Here is a 15,515-nt window from a genome sequence, read left to right on the forward strand (position 1 = left end):
ATTAAAAATATATTGAAATATTTTATGAGTGTTTTCTTTTGCACCTGAGTAAAAACTCATAAAATGTTAATAAATTTACACAAATTGGTGTGATTTTACTTACTTAAATAAAATTCAATACATTACACATATTTAAACTCTTTCATGAATTAGTATCAGTACTCAAAAATGTTTGTTTGTAGTTAATATATAGTTTTCTTTATATTTAAAAATGCGAACTCTGATTTTGAAAGTTCTGAAACAATTCTGTGTTTCATATTCCAGAAAGCCGCAAAATCGGTATAGTGGTTAGCGTCGCTGACTGCCGTGCCGAAGGTCCCGGGTTCGAATCCCGAATATGGCATGGATGTTTGTAAATCTATAGTGTCGGTACTATAAATATGCGGCCGATCGAAAGTCCTTTCGTGTGGTTTGGCGGAAGGGCAAAGGTAGACCCTCGGACCCGTCCCTCTGGGGTGTTTTCCATCAAAATTAGGTGCAGAACTGAGATAATTACACTGTCACCTGCAAGGGGCTCAACGCTGGTTGCCAACGCCAGGCGTAACTTGCGCTCCTTGCCATGAAGAATTTCGTGGTCTTCGGCTGATGTTACTGTCAGACAAGTGATCACAAGTAACAACAACATATTCTATAAAAGTAAGACTGTTTCTTTTATTATAATTATATTAAAATTTACCTTTTATCTTCCTACAGCACATTAATGTTAACCAAAAATCGAAACTCTAAAACAAATTTTTGATTCACAACCGTTTGGTTTTATGTCTGTATACATACTTTCAAAGACCAAAATTACTTTTATCTTAACTTAATTTGTTTGCATGACGACGAAGATAATACTGAATTATATACTGAAAGTAGAACGCTGCTGTCTTTCCAAACGTAAATGCTATTTACGACTAGCCATTGAATTCCAAATTCCCCCCCCCATGTCCTCCTCCTTATAGCACAGTAAAATTCTGTTCAGTGCCATTTCGCGTCTCTTTGGGGTTTTTGTTTTCAATAAAGCTTTTAAACACTTATCTGAATTTCTTCCATCAGCAAAGACTGCTGTACTTACTTATTAATACTACATTATTTTGGAGAGACTAACACTATCCTCATCTCCTGCCTTGCATATAAAAATATTTGTTTTTAATTTTACATCCATTAAAACACTTGACACTAACGTTTTATGCATAATCGATTTCTGAACACTGGTTCTAGTTTATATGCTATTTTGAAAATTGTAGTTAATAATCTCAATTTATATTACTACTTCAGAGCTAATTTTGAAAATATCCGTGCAGATTTAATCTTTTCTCACAGTATTCTTCAAAGCCTATTCCTTTGGTTTCAAATATTTAAAAAGTTTCAGTACCCATTGGTTTACTTCATATAAGAAAACTACGATGAAAACTTAAAATTTCTATTAAGTAATGTTACTTTTATTTTTATATTTAATTTATTTAAATATGGAAAATCTATTTTTTTTAAATATTGAAATAGTTAACATTATTAGTTAAACTGAAATTGTTTACATTATTTATGTCATTCATTATGGAATATGTGCAAATGTAGAAACCCAGTCATTGCAAATCTTTCACTTTCTAATTACACTTCGCATTTATGCTCGCTTAAGAGAAAAAATTTTGCATACCTAAAATTAAGGCTTGGATTTTATAAAAAAAGGAAAGATACTGTAGATTCGCTCAGTAAACATTGTTTCACGTCTTTCGAATACTGCTATTTAGAAATTCTATTTCGGTAGTAACCAAAACTTGCTCTTTAGTATTGTAAAGTTTGAACTTTTGTAAATCTAGTTTTCCCATTTTACACAGCTGCTTGATGCACAGAAAATGGGATGTGCTTTTTTTAAAATATTTTCTTGAATTTTATTACGTATGACGCAAGCATGAGAAGACTGCTATCCTGAAATCCCTCCTCCTATTATATTGCTCTTCCGAAATTATTTAAGATTTTTTTTAAACTACCTTTCCTGTCAAGCCTTACTTTCCCCTGGAACTGCCAATGCCAGAGTATGTAAATTTTAGTAGAACGCGCAAGGATTCAAATTATCAGCGGAAGTATTCTGAGTTAAATAGAAAGGAAACGAGTTCGAGGCGTGCTGTTCTTACTTCACGAGCGTGGAGGTAGTTAGCCAGAAATTGAAGAACCCCGCGTTTCGGCCTGTGTGCTTGCCTGGAAGTATTGTTAATCGTTCAACGTGATCTTCAAGTTTGCTGAATTAGCAGCGGTATTGTAAAACGCGGTGAGGTTAGTTACTTTTAGAGAGCCTCATAGTTAGAGTCTTGTCTTTAGTTTCTTTTCAGGTTATTATTTTTATTTTACCGCCGAGTTGGCGTAGTTTGTGAGCGTCAAGAGCACGCACTTGTAATTTATTACGTTGAATAAAAAGGGACTTAAACCCTTAACAAGACTCTGTCATTTATCCAGTTTCAACAGTCACCTCTTGGTTGCGTGCAAGTTGGAGGCGCGCAACGCTACATTGGCGCCCGAACACTTATCGAACTGAAATGGCCGAAAATCGGATGGAAGCCGCTGGACAACACCAAGAAATAGCAAGCCAATTGGAAGGATTTGGATACCTGGTCCAGACTTTGAGACGGTCAATCAAGCCAAACGTCAATTTCGACGGAAAACTTTCGGTGGCGATATTTCTAGAAGGCCTAGAAAATCACTTTCAGCTCTACCCTGTGCCTGAAAGACAAAAAGTTGCCATCGCCACATCCACACTAAGAGGAGAGGCCGCACTATGGTGGAAAAATATAGGCAAATTTTTATTAGGGGAATTTGGAAGCCAGACATATACATTTGAAAATTTCAAAAAATCGTTAGTAAAGGCCTTCCCCATAGTGAAAGATCGAGCAAGGCTGGAAGCCGAACTATATAGTTTCTATCAACGGGATATATAGGAATTGACGGACTTTATTCTACGAAAACGTAAGCTGACGGATATGCTGTATGGGAAGAAACTCGATGCGGAGATTATTGAAATAATCTTACCAAGATTGTTACCCGCTGTTCAAGACTACTTCGAAATTAGAAACCCAAGCACATTGCAGGGGCTCTTCGAATTGGCGGTGAAGTTTCAAAATCGCAGAATAGCGGAAAAAGCGAGAGGGGCAACGTATTCTCAAAGTACCCAAAGGAAATCTTCAAATGAGGAAACCAGAAATGGAAATCGCTCTTATAGGGGAAAGAGCTATCAAGCTAACTCATCGAACCTCGAAGGTCAAGGCCCAAAAAGAAAATTCGAAAATAAACATCCGCGTACCCAGAAGGCACAAATTGAAAGGAAAGCTTTAAACGAGTAGAGGGGCCTGTGAAAGGGAGGGTCCAGACCCCGGAAGTTTTAAAAAACCCTCAAAAAGACATTTAAATACGGTCATCGTAAAAATCTCACATCTACCAATTATACAAGTCCTGGTTGGCAATGTACCAGTAGAAGCCCTCATCGATACAGGAGCAGAAGGAAATTTTATGAGCGAAAATTTCTTCAAAAAGAATTTTTATAGGGTACGATTATTTAAAACCAAAAATACGGAAATTATAGCGGCGCAAGGAAAAACATGTCACTGGATCGGGAAATTATCATTAAACATACAGGTAAAAGAGGAAAGCCTCAAAGTATTAATTTTTGTAGTGAAGAATCTGCAAAATCCTCTTATTTTAGGTATGGAGTTTTTAAGGGCCGCGAGGGCCAAATTGAATTTTCAAGACAGTTCCGTGGTGCTGGAGATGGACCAGAGGGTGGTGGAACCTGTGGAGACACCGCAAGTGGACCTTAGCCATCTGAATGACCATGAAAGGCAAGCAATACAGCAAGTGGTGAGTAATTTTTCTAACTTGTTTTCAGAAAAGCCGGGAAATTGTCAAATAGTTACGCATAAGATACAATTAACTGCCGAAAAAACTTGTAGGACTAAACCTTATCGGTACGACAAACAAAAAGACGTAATCATCGAAGAACATATTCAGGAGATGTTAAAGAATAAAATAATAACGCCCATAAATAGTGAGTACGCGAGTCCAGTCGTACTATGTAGGAAAAAGAACGAGTTTCCTCCTTCGGATAAAAGGGCTTGGAGGTTTGTTATCGATTACAGAAAACTAAATAGTATTACTAAATTTCCAGTTTACCCTTTGCCGGTTATAGAGGAAATTATTAGACAGATCAAATCGACAAGATACATGTCTACTTTGGACTTAACGTCTGGCTACTATCAAATAGCTATGAGACCCGAAGACGTACATAAAACCGCGTTTATAACAAAATCGGGCACTTATGCATTTTTACGCATGCTCTTTGGGTTGTGTGGGGCCCCATCAACATTCCAGAGAGCTATGGACATTGTTCTAAAGCCTGTCCTAGGAAAATCAACTTTAATTTATCTAGATGATATAATTATAACGAGTAGTACGTTGGAACAACACATTAATGATCTAGAACAAGATTTTAAATTATTAAAAGAGGCCGGTCTTACAATTAACGCCTCAAAATGCAAGTTCGCAACTAAAGAACTTAAATATCTCGGTTATAAAATTTCGCAAAAGGGTATAGAAACGCAAGATTCAAAAATAAAAGCCATCAAGTATTTCCCACCGCCCAACACCGCCAAGAAACTTTCTTCTTTCCTTGGGTTATGTTCTTACTATCGGTCTTTCATAAAAGATTTCGCTAATATTGTTGAACCACTCTTAGTAATCAAAAGAAAGAGAGGTAAATTTACGCGGACAGCGGAAGCAAATACAACATTCGAAAGATTAAAAGAAGCGCTCATCAATGGCCCTGTTTTAAAATTCCCGGAGGGGGACGAAAACCTGGAAATTGCAGCAGATGCGTCAGACTATGCGGTGGGTGCGGTTCTTATGCAAAATAGCCATCCTCTGGCATTTTTTAGTAAAACGTTGAATCAGACACAAAGGAATTATACAGCTACAGAAAGAGAAACATTAGCCGTATTAATGGCTGTACACAAATTTCGAGTTTATTTCGGCAAAGCGCCAGTAACAGTCTTTTCGGATCATGCGGCTGTTGGTAGACTTTACTCGGGGAAAAACCTAACGCCCAGGTTAATAAGATGGGCTTTAAAACTCCAAGAATATAATATCAGAATAAAATATAAACCGGGTAAGGAAAACAATGTAGCTGACGAACTTTCTCGTATAAAACTGGACGAGGAAGGAAATGAACTTAAATGCGCTGTGTTAACTTCAAAAATTTTAGTTTCTAGAGATACGATTATCACTGAACTGAAAGCTGATCCTGAATTTGGAAATATCTATGCATATTTAAAAGACCCCGAAAGCTTTGAGCACACAGATATCGATGCGATAAGAAATAGAGCAGAAAACTATGAAATAATAGATAATTTATTATTTTATACGAAAACAACAAACGAAAATCTTGAGTACAAACCAGTCATCCCAGCCTCGCTTCGATTAAGCATTTTGAAGGAATTACACGACGCGAAAACAGCGGGTCATTTAGGGGTCAGAAAGACTTTAAAAAGGGTACGCGAGGCGGTATATTTCCCGCAATTATACAAAAAAGTAACGGCGTATGTCAGGTCCTGCAATCAATGTCAGTTAATAAATGATATTAATTACAGCCCGGCCGGGTACTTAAATAGCATTCGCGCTACATTTCCGAATGAAATTTTAGGCATAGATCTTCTTGGTCCCTTCCCCCAGAGCGAGTTAAATAAAAATCGTTTTCTTTTAGTAATAGTAGATCATTTTTCAAAATGGACAGAAATTGTTCCACTTAAACGCGCGTCAGCCAAAACAGTCGCAGATGCATTCTTACACAGATACATTTTAAAATACGGTGCACCGATAAAAGTCATTAGCGATAACGGAAAACAATTCATTAGTCAAATATTTGAAAACATATGCAATGGACTTGGCATACGCCATATCAAAATGGTTCCGTATAGACCACAGGCAAACATAGCAGAAAGAGTGAATAAAAACATAGTAAAAATAATTCGCAGTTACGTGAGCACACATCACAAGCGCTGGGATGGCTACATAAATGAATTAGCTTATGCTTTAAGAACGGCAAATCACGATACTACGGGAAAAACCCCAGCAGAATTATTTTTAGGCCGAAAGTTAATTACGCCTTTAGATAAATTATTCTTTGTGCAACAAAGAGAGCAAGAGTTTAAACAGAAAGATATGCAAAAACTTATTGATCAGGCGCTTAAAAGCTCGGATACGGCAAGAAATAAGCAAAAAGCATATTATGATAGAAAACGCCGTGAAGCAGATTTTAAAGTTGGGGATAAAGTATTGAAGCGGAAATTTTCTTTATCAAGTGCCCCAGACAATTTTACGGCAAAGCTAGCTCCAAAATTTGAAGGCCCCTATGTAATTCAGGAAATCAAAGGAGTCGTATTATATCTTAAGAACGAGAGAGGGGAGATCCGTAAAGCAAGTCCCGACCAGGTGAAAAAATACTATAATCCAAATGATTTTGAAATCCTTAAACGTTTCTTGCAGGACTCAAGTCTAAACGAAGTAGAATGTCCAGAAATAACAACAACTGTTCCACCACCCAAGAAGCAGAGAACTGAAGAGAGACCTAGCCCTTCTACAACCCGGACGACGGTACCAAAAAGAAAAAATAAAAACTTTCAAACTCCAGCATTTAAGAAAAACAAGAATACAGATGCACCGCGTAAAGAAACCGTGGTAAAGAGCAAAACACCACCTACAACGGATCGCAGGAGAAATTATACATCAAGGAGAACGCGCCCAGGGCCAGAGAGTCAGGTGCCAGCAAGGCCGCCGTTCCGGAAACTGAAACGGCAGCAGGAGGAACAAAAATACCAGGAACAACAGAAGAAATTCAAGAAGGACTCCAGACCGGAGGACGTCAAGACCAGCCGTCCCATGGAAAAACGGAAACGACAACAACCCGACGATTACTCCGCCAAGAGGCCAGCATGCAGAGGACGCAAAAGAAAAACTAATGTGGACGACACTCGGAGGTCAGTAAGGAGAAGATTGACGTCCGATAACTTGGAACCGATAACTTGGGAACAATATTGCCAGAAAAGAATGACGGAGTTTCAATCATCGAAAACTCAAAGATAAGTTAAAATCTTCTATAAATTTTTTTTTTCTCTTTTGTTCCGAAATGTTAAGCATAAGTACGAAGTTCTATGTTTTGACGAAAGTCAATATGTCTCGGTTGAGACTTAGTTTTGTTTTACTTTATTTAGCTAAGGCAAAAGTATTATTTTCTTTAAGTATAAAAGCTAAGAACAAGCATTTTCTGTTGGTCGAAAGACTAATTCTGTTATGTTAAAGCCAAAAATGTGGCCGAAGACAAAAATAACTTCGTATTCTTGTATTAATAAGAATTTTAGTTTCAGTGCCGCCAGCTTGGCGAAGAATGAGTAAAGTAAAAATTTATTTTCTCTTATTCATTTTATGGTAAATTGTAAAAATCATATGTATTAAAATTTTGTAAATGTACGTAAATACTTGAATGTTATGTAAAAGTAGAATTTAGTCTAGAAGCATAAAAGTAAAATGCTCAAAAGCAATGAATTCAAAATTTAAGTATTAAACTGTAGATAAAGTCATGCTTTAGAGCGAAAGCCTGCATGTTTAAAGATGAATGAGGGGAAAGTTAGAATGAATGTGTTTTGTAGGGTTCTCCACCTACACTTGAATTTTTAAGAATGTTAAAGTAGCTCATTGAGTTGTAGAATGTCGAGTAAGGTGTGTCTATTTGGTCGTTGAATTCTAACAAATCATGGTGGTTAGGGGAAGTGTTGTAAGACTAAAACACAAATGTTCCCGTTTGACACCACACATGGTGAAGAGCCAGGGTAAAGTTAAATTAATGCTTGAAAAATTGAATGAATGTGAATTAAGCAATAACTAAGGAAAACGAATCGTTTAAAAACAAAAATTTATTGTGTCAAGAAAGTGTAAATTATAATGTATTTAGAAAGATACTGATACTTATTCCTTCCAGATGCTGGAAGGAAAAGACCAACATTGATTGATGCAGTCCAGGAAAAGTTGCTGTAAGAAGAGAGAGTTATAAGCATACACAGAAATTTAGTATACAATTTGTTACATAAGATTTTTTTTTATGTAAACGAGGTTCTCGAGAGTTAGTTCAGAATTATAGAAACTTACAACAGGTCGTTTGTAGGACCTGCTTCCAAGTTTTCCAAATTCTGGCAACGGCAAATGTAGGGTTTATATTTATTTTAACTAACATTTATTTTAAGTTTAAACTGCCTTTCCTGTCAAGCCTTACTTTTCCCTGGAACTGCCAATGCCAGAGTATGTAAATTTTAGTAGAACGCGCAAGGATTCAAATTATCAGCGGAAGTATTCTGAGTTAAATAGAAAGGAAAAGAGTTCGAGGTGTGCTGTTCTTACTTGACGAGCGCGGAGGTACTTAGCCAGAAATTGAAGAACCCCGCGTTTCGGCCTGTGTGCTTGCCTGGAAGTATTGTTAATCGTTCAACGTGATCTTCAAGTTTGCTGAATTAGCAGCGGTATTGTAAAACGCGGTGAGGTTAGTTACTTTTAGAGAGCCTCGTAGTTAGAGTCTTGTCTTTAGTTTCTTTTCAGGTTATTATTTTTATTTTACCGCCGAGTTGGCGTAGTTTGTGAGCGTCAAGAGCACGCACTTGTAATTTATTACGTTGAATAAAAAGGGACTTAAACCCTTAACAAGACTCTGTCATTTATCCAGTTTCAACAGTCACCTCTTGGTTGCGTGCAAGTTGGAGGCGCGCAACGCTACAATCTGTCATAAATATTCTAGACTGGATGAATAATCTTTAATATTTCTTCTCTAGCCAATAAACCATTTTTGTGTTTTTGTTTACTAAGTTTAATAATTCTCGTTATCGAGTTTTATAATGAATGTAGATCTGTAGAAACATGACTTTGATAAATAAAAAAAAAAAAAACCCATGTTCTTAATTAATTCTGAAACGTGTTTAGAGCTTTAGAGAAGGACAAAATATCTTAAAATGCTATAAAATGCATAAATTTGGTGAACTAAAAACAGAATTTTCCTCTAGTTTCTTTTTACTCCAAGAAGGACAGCCGATTTGATTTGCGCTTTTGATAATTTATGTTAATTGCTTTTAATATTTACTGATTAAGGGGACACAGTGTGATATATACATTTTTTCTTTTTATATGAAATGCATACTGTTCGTGAAAAATACATGTTAAGAAAGAGTTGAAAATTTAATGTAAACACATTATATGAAAACTGAAAGAAAATCATTATTGTCATCAAGTGCCATTACAAATTATATAACATACTAAGTTTGATAGAACTTCTATAAAAATGCATCAAACCACAGCTGTAAGCATTTCGTAGTACAAAATTTGAAAACCCGTTGATTTGAGCGATATATAGGTTAACATATGTAACATCTGGAAATTATTTATAAAACATGCCGAAGTAATACACTGAATCCTTTTTGAAGTTTATCCTATCACTTGCATATCTGACTATTTTCTGCGATTATTAACATTTTCCTTTTTTGTGTGTGTTTTTTGTGCACTAAACTTCAAAGAAAGAATCTTCAAATTAAACAATTGAATTAACGAAGGGCAAATGATTGGATTTTAAAATAATTTACTGTGCTACAATTAAAGGACTTTTATGAGAATCCTTCAAAATCCTTTACGATTCTGTTCGTTAGTAAAATTCAAGTAAATTTCTTTATTTTTCAAACTCTGTATTACTGAAATTTTAAATCGATTGTTTATCTTCCTCTACATTGTTAGCATTTTTCAAATTATTTTAGTATAGCATTACAATTTATATCCGATACAAAAATTTTTCCATTTCCTTGAATGCTTTACGAGCTCGATTACATTTACTCTAGTGTCTTTAAATCTGACAACATTATCTTCCTTTCTCGAATATGCATTATGTTCGCTTTATCACAGCTATTTCAATATCTCTGCAATAGGAGTAATTGCACAAATACGTAATCAAAGATTTTTCAAGAAATACACAGCGCACAAACACATTCGAAATGTTGAATTAGCTCATTAATTTTGCTATCGTAAAAATTTACACGTTAGTTACGGTATGATGCAACATATATGATGTGTTACTTCATAGAAAGGTCATAGCTCATTTATATGCTCATATATGAAACATAAGTGTATCTAGCTAAAATCTATTTATATTAACTAATTTATTATGGGTTCTTTATAAAATAACTGAGTCTGTAACTGAAAACATAATAGCATTTTTGGGGGAGGGGAATTTTAATTAAAATAATGCTACATTTACCTCAGTGAATTTACTAAATAAAATAAATTAATTAATATATAAGTATATTACTTATTCAAACTATTTTAATTTGTGTTAGCAATATACTCTCAACTACTTCATACAAGGAAAAGTTTACTAGCTTATGCTGATATTTCAATGTTCTTGTACGGCAGCATATTTTCATAAAGTTCCTCCATCAAATACTTGAAATTATTTTGGAAAAGATTGCCAATTTTTCCATACGTAAGTATTAAGATTGTAGGGTTTCCCTTAGTTTGACTAACCAAATATTCTAATTTTTGTCATCTTTTCTGAACTCTGTAATTTTCCCTCACATTTCCTCGCCAGGATGTAAATTACGTTAAAATGAAGGAGAATAATTATACGGGCTAAAAGAGAAAGTTAGTATGAGCGTGATTTCACTAGTATAGCGCACGTTGCTTTCTGTCCTTCCTTCTGTTATTCTGAGTTTCTAATACGCCTTCTGGTTGTTTACTTAAAGTCAATAAAGTCTATTGCCGGTATAGGTTGCTGAGTCAGCCTGCTAGTTTTAAGCAGTACAGTACTATCTTTAAGTTATTGACAATTTATTTTAAAGGTCCCACCTCAAGTAGTCGGTGTTATTGTGAGCACGAAGTACTTGCATTTTTATTAAACAGTTTAATCAAATAAAAGGCCCATTTAAACCTTTTCTCTGTGTGCTATTTCTTCACGCCCATGCGAGAAGTCGACTAGCTTAGTAAAATCTATTCCTTGCATGATAGCTAAAAGAACAAGATCTGACAAGATGATACAACCTCTAGCGAGCATTTCTGCTAATATCGACCGAAAATCCAACTAAGCATGAGCTGTAATGAAATTCTTTCATTTCTTCGTCAACAAAATGATTCAATTTTTCATCACAGATTGAAGCCGCTAGCAAGTACTTAGGTTAAGGAATTTTAAATAATGCAAAATAAAACATTGAAAATAATTCTAACTGATTACCTTGATAAAAATTTTAATAATTAATTTTATTCTTTCTAATCTACATTTACATTTGGTCATTCGTCATGGTTATAGAGTTTACAAAGATCAAAGTAAGACGTTATTTTTTAAATGAAGATCATTTCAGAGTATAGTTTGACCCTTGAACCATCAATCAAACATCCAAGAAACCTCCATCAAAATGGGAGAAAGATGCTATTACCCCATTACTTTACTTTGTATGCATTCGTCCTTTAAAACAGTTTTCCGCAGTAAATGAAATATTTTAGAGTGAATTCAGCCGCCCAGATGGTATAGTGGTTAAGGAAGCTGACTTCGAAACCAAAAAAGGACCGAATTCCAATCCCGAACTAGCATGGTGGTAACTGTCCTTTCCTTCATAGGAGGCAAAGGTGCCCCACCTATTAGGCGCCTCCATAATAAAGTGACCGCCGCGTCTAGCCTTAGTAATGGCCAATGTCTATGATAATGACTTGTGGCCGCCATTGGAAAAAAAAATAGTGAATTCAAAATTCTATTATTCCGCTCTTTAACTCCATCTGTTTGCTTTCTAGAGCGGCACAAAAACCCAAACTAAGACAGATATTACGCGATAAATATTATCAATTAAAGAAATGATGATAATTTAGCATCACCATTAGATTGAGAGGGCAAAAGTACGAAGCTTTGTGTAGATAGTATTATCTAATCATTTTTCTTAGGCTGCTAAATGTTTTACTATATTTTATTTCTTTGCAAACCGTTTATGTCAGGCATCAGCTTTGAAGAAAAAAATTTGATTTGAAAAATTTAAAAAATACTCTGTTACAGTTAAATAATTATAACAGAGAAGAAGATGGGAAAAAAAACCTAGTGCTGAAACTGAAAGAGGTTATACAGCGTAATATTCATTTATGTCCTCAATAAAAAAAAATTCCTGTCATTAGATTAGTGTACTTGGGAGTTTCTTTCATAGCACAAAATGTTAGTTCATTAAAAGTATTTATAGTTACTTAATAAGAAATTATTTGCAGCCGGCACCGTTTTAGGAATATTTAACAAAGTTATTAAAGCTCTACTTATTTAAATAAACCTAAATTTTTGTTGTTATAAAAATTGCTACAGAAATACATTTTTTGCATTTTCACTATATCAAGACACACAGCTGTAGCCAAGAAATTATTAATATTGCCATTTTCCGCAGCATTGTTAATGTAAAACGAGTTTTTCCTTCGGTACATCTCCTATGCAGTGAAGCAAACCTTCAGGACGAAGTTTTTCTTATTAAATTTTCTCAGGAATGTGTTTAAGTAATTAACTGTTTCTTAATTTATGAAAAATAAATGTTATAATGCTTTTCATGTAGGCAAAAATTAAATTATAAATAACTTATCTTTCTAATCAAGAATACATTTCTAGACACTGAGGGTCTAGTTTCATTTTTATTCTAAATTTCTTTTTCTACAAAACATGCTATTATTATGTAACTTATTAACTCAAAAATGTTTTTCATCAAATTGTTTAGTTTAAAAATTTTTATTTAAATTTAATAACACTGTTCGTTTTAGTTGTATCTTCTTCCATGTAGTTCGTACTTTCATAATATGATTTCCAATAAAGTTTTCCTCCATTTTAAATTTGTTACTCTTTGAATATTTAATTTCAGTAATTATTGCATGTCAGAGAGATTTTTATTAAGCAATTGCTAATGATTACTAAGAGTTAATATGGCGTCTTCAGGAAATAACAATCTGCAGAAGAATTTCCTTCAGTGTTTTTATGATCTTGTTTTTATCGGTAACAGCTTGCATGAATTCGTTGTTCAAGCAAAAATGCATTACACCCTCCAGTGCAATGCAGTAATTAACTTTAATCGTTCCTATAAACATTTGGTATATAAAAATAATTGGCATCTATAAAACTATTGTTTTCACTAGAAAAGATGTACTAATGAAATTTGTAACAACTAACCATAAACTGAAGCATGTATTCTTCGTTACTGATGTATTAAAAGATGCAGAAGATTTATAATTGCAATAGTCTTTAACTGTAATCCTAAACAGAAATCAGTGAATCAATAATTTGAATAAATTTTAATACTATGGAATTCACAAATATCTTAATGTCTTAAATCTTAATATGAGCTTTTAAAATATAATAGATTTTAAATTCGGTTTATCATAATAATTATCATCGAAAACTGTTTTCAAAGCTGCTTTCAAAAAGATAAAATTTATTTTAAATGAAGTTTTTAAATTTTGCGAAAAAATACATTTTTTGTGATCAATATTATTGAAATATAACAATTAATTAATTCTAAAAGGCCGAAATTAAACCATTCTGCTTAATTGATGCAAATAATTTTCATTTTGAAGATATGAATGGTATATGAACACAGGTAAAGAGATATCCGTAATTAGAGAATGTTAAAATAATATCAGTGATATTTTGCTCTCTTCAAAATTACAGCATTAATTATTTTTTACAACAGTATTCTTATATTCGCTAGCATAAAATGCCGTATTTAATCAATAGTAATGATGCAATCTCACTGCTTCGCGCTATTACACCGCTTTTGCAGTTATAATTAAACAGCACCTCACTGATTAGAATTTTGTGCTTAATTTCCTGTTTATCATGCATTAAACATACTAAATCACTTTAATATATATGATCCTTTTTCGATTAAATTAAGATTTTTTAATATGATAAACGAATTTCAAAATATCGTAATTTTTAGAAATATTAAGCAAGATCGACAAATTGCTTGTATAAAAAACAGTTTCCTTGTGATAATATTATAATAATGAGCGAGCGGAAAAATATTTCAGGAATATATTACTTGGTAACAATATTACTTGGTTTCAGGAATATATTACTTTAACATACTTGGTAACAATACAAAATGCCTGTAGAAGCTCAATAGAATTTCCATTATTAAAATTTGATTTTACATGTAATTAGTTAATGCATGCATATGTATATATATAGAGAGAGAGAAAGAGAGCACTTTAACTCCCTAAATTAAATGCAGAATTTAATATACAATTTAATAATATTAATACCAAATAATTTAACAATATTAATAATATTAATACCAATAATTCAATAATATTATTCAATAATTTAATAATATTAATACCAAAATAATAACTTTATTTCATGAAAGAGTATTATGAATTTAAAATAGAATAATCCCTTATTTTACATTCTCCTTTGTAGGCAATTTTAAGTGAACCGTAACTGTATTTCCAATCTGAAAAAAAACGACATCGGAACCTTTGAAGAAAATATATGAAGGCTTTGGAAAGAATTTAATAAAAGTGTTCTTGCATGTCGTCAGTTTTATACTTTTCGCCCATTAACTAAAATAATGAACATAAACTAAACCTAAATTGCAAAAAGGGTTTAATTTCGTATTCCGAGCGAGATGTTTCAATGTGATTCTTCCATGTAGTAACAGTTTTCTGTAAATAGTTAAAAGCTTCAAGTTCGAAGATTTTTAAAGTCTTATAATTTTACTAGAATAGTTTCTATCTTAGAAGTGCAATTTAATGTCACTTAGGGTCTCTTTAAAATTAAGCTCATTGTCAGTCAAAAATTATTTTTGTGCGAATGTACTGTTAATAAAGTATTTTATCTTTTTGATTACATATAAAACATGTAAAATGCAGAAAATAGTTTCAAAACTTACAATTCAAAAGAGAATATCTGATGATTATTTAATTAAAAATTCAATTTTTTCTTTTTAATTAGCTATATAAACGCTACATTCAAGTAAATATATAATGTACTATTTAAAACATGACTGCAACTTAAGGAAAAGAATAAGTTAAGAAATGAAACTACTCTCATCAAAGAAGGGAAAAAAATAAATTTAAACAGATGGCAGACAATACTGTTAAGCACTTCCCAATCTCCGCCATTGAAAGCGGAACAGAATGCAGAACACAAGAAGGGGGAAAGGCCCAATCACTATGGAAACGGAGGGCCCATCCATGGTTTAAATTGGGGGGATAGGATAGAAGAGCAGACACTATCAAAAGAGACACCATCCACCGTATTTAAAAGTCTGTTCTTCATACAAGAAAAATTCCGCTGCTGCAAATAATTTTGCAAAAAATTGGCTTACCTCTTCCTGTCTTTTTTAAATGCAGATAAAAGCATTAAACACAACTCATTCTCTTTAGAAATTTGGAATAGAATTAAGCCTAATTTGGCGTCTTCTGGCTGGCAGCTCACTGAGAATACTTCCACCTTGCTC

General features: G+C 33.5%; 1 long non-coding RNA gene across 1 annotated transcript in view; it reads right to left on the bottom strand.

The window, feature by feature from the left end:
- The window catches only part of LOC118189470 (uncharacterized), a 174,780-nt gene extending 159,265 nt beyond the window's left edge, over positions 1–15,515 (bottom strand). Inside the window, exon 1 of the long non-coding RNA XR_015042845.1 lies at positions 15,384–15,515. This is a non-coding gene — a long non-coding RNA (uncharacterized LOC118189470). The remainder of the gene's footprint in view (positions 1–15,383) is intronic.

The sequence above is a fragment of the Stegodyphus dumicola genome, chromosome 8 (assembly GCF_044657685.1).
Source record: "Stegodyphus dumicola isolate Sdum_Otavi_A_Nest chromosome 8, ASM4465768v1".
NCBI classification, from domain to species: Eukaryota; Metazoa; Arthropoda; class Arachnida; order Araneae; family Eresidae; genus Stegodyphus; species Stegodyphus dumicola.